Genomic DNA, 2,033 nt, shown 5'->3' with positions numbered 1-2,033 from the left:
TGCTGTAGTGGTGCAGTGGCTTAAAGGGGGTAGTGTAACGACCGAAACCGGAGAAGCGGCACAGCGTTGGGGTACGGCCGCGGGTGGCGCTGGCGCTTGCAGCACCGTTGTTCCGGCTATGGCTCCGGCTTGGCCGCTTGCCCAGCTCGGCTCCGGCCAGCTCCGGCCCATTCGCAGCAGTCAACGTTACTAATAGCGAGTTCGTTTCACACGCACTGGCACCGTTCGAGTTCTCTCCCAGAATGCATCGCACTCACAGAGTGTTGCACGGAAAACTGGACTCAAACGAACACGCCAAATGCACCGAGTGCAGAATACTGATGCTGCCGCCATCTATGTTGTAGAAAAGGTACCGACTCCGAACCGAAACTAGCGCCTTTCTGTTCGGAGTGATGCGTGGGAATGCGCGAATGCAGTCGCTACCAACGTTTACCTACAAACGTTGGTCGCTGCAACCTGTAGTTTATAGTTGCGATGACTTCAAGCAGCTCGGCTGCCGTAGAGATAGTTACAGATGGCGTAAATTTCCGCAGCCAGCTGTCTACAAAGCAGCTGGTTGCGATCTTTCAATTCTTATAACCGTTTACACTGAAAAAAAAAAAAAAAAAAAAACTGATGATGCTGTCCGAGCAGAAGCTTGATCCGTTTGAGCATGGTATTATGCGTGAACCACTGAAAGGGTACGGCTTAAAACTAGCCTGTTGGAATATCCAGCAAAACTGGGACTTTCGATTTGGATCGTCATTATAGGTGGATCAGATATTAGCCTTGGTGAGGGCGTCGAGAACGAGAGCTTTCTCGAACAAAATACGACGGGGCAAGTTAGCTGACGTAGGTAAATGTTAAACATGATGATTTTGCCCAATCCTCAGGTAAAGTTACCATCTTTAGCTTTCTCTGATGCTTATTGGGTAGTCAGAGGTTTCTGCTGGGGGAGTTTTGTTGACAAATGTTAAATTTTTCAACCCCGCACACGGATGGTGATAGACATCTCGGGGGCCGCTGTTACGTTTGTTTTGAGCATTTCTTTACACACTGGTATATTTCAGCGTTTGTACGGCAACAGAATGATTTAAAACCTGCAAATAAATCACGGGTTGTCAATTGCTTCCTTCGGGAAATAGAAGACGCTCACAAATCAAGGTCGCGTTTGATTTCGTGGCCCGCGGGACGCGATTGCTATCAGAAAATTACTTTTTTTCCCTTTCGGTTCCGCGACACATCGTAGCAGACGAACCTTCGTCGTCTGCTCCCGCTCCTCGCCGGCCCCATGGGCCCCACCGGAGCGAGGCATGACGGGATTGCATTCTGGCGCACTCCCGATTTTCTCGGTGCAGCGAGTGCATGCACGCGTGGGGTGTCAGCGCTGAAACGAACTCGGAGGGTGCAACCACTCGTGGAGTGCCAGCCGAAACGAACCCGTTCCACGCTGCGAGTGGGCACGCGTGGGCACGAGTGCCGTGAAACGAACTCGCTATAAAACACTCAGTTGGGAAACTCGCCGTCGAAACCTGGGCCGCTGGCGTCCACCGAGACCGAGCTAAATGCGACGAAAGCGCCATTCTTTATCATTTGTTTGTGCTGTGGTCACCTTGAGCTTTTTGAAAGCCTGTTTTTGCGTGAAAACAAACGAAAAAGACTCTTTTGTATGAAATTTATTGGAGATCAGTACAAAAAGAGGGGCGCGTTATGTTTTTAAAATCTTTAGTTTGCAGGGTTTTGCGGCACAATTAATATTGTTTTTATGCAACCATGCCTCAGCGGGCCTTTCAGGTAGCGCGTCCCGCCCTACGTGCATTTTAACTTCGGCAGCTGAACGGTTGAACGCGGCGCGTCCGCCGCGTTCAACAGAGGTTACACGGGTTGGCACCAGTGTAACCTCTGTATCTGTTCTTAAAGCCGAAGCCGAAGTGGAAGTCACGTGCAGTTCCTTGAGTCGCCGCTGCGGGAGAAATGGTGGCGTTGTGTTCGTCATTAGCTCGGTGCTCGGAGACAGATTGGGGCCACTTTTTCAAAGCCCAACTGAGTGTTTT

Source organism: Ixodes scapularis, unplaced genomic scaffold (genome assembly GCF_016920785.2).
Source record: "Ixodes scapularis isolate PalLabHiFi unplaced genomic scaffold, ASM1692078v2 PGA_scaffold6__148_contigs__length_123643588, whole genome shotgun sequence".
Taxonomy (NCBI): Eukaryota; Metazoa; Arthropoda; class Arachnida; order Ixodida; family Ixodidae; genus Ixodes; species Ixodes scapularis.
Note: the sequence above shows the minus strand (reverse complement) of the source record.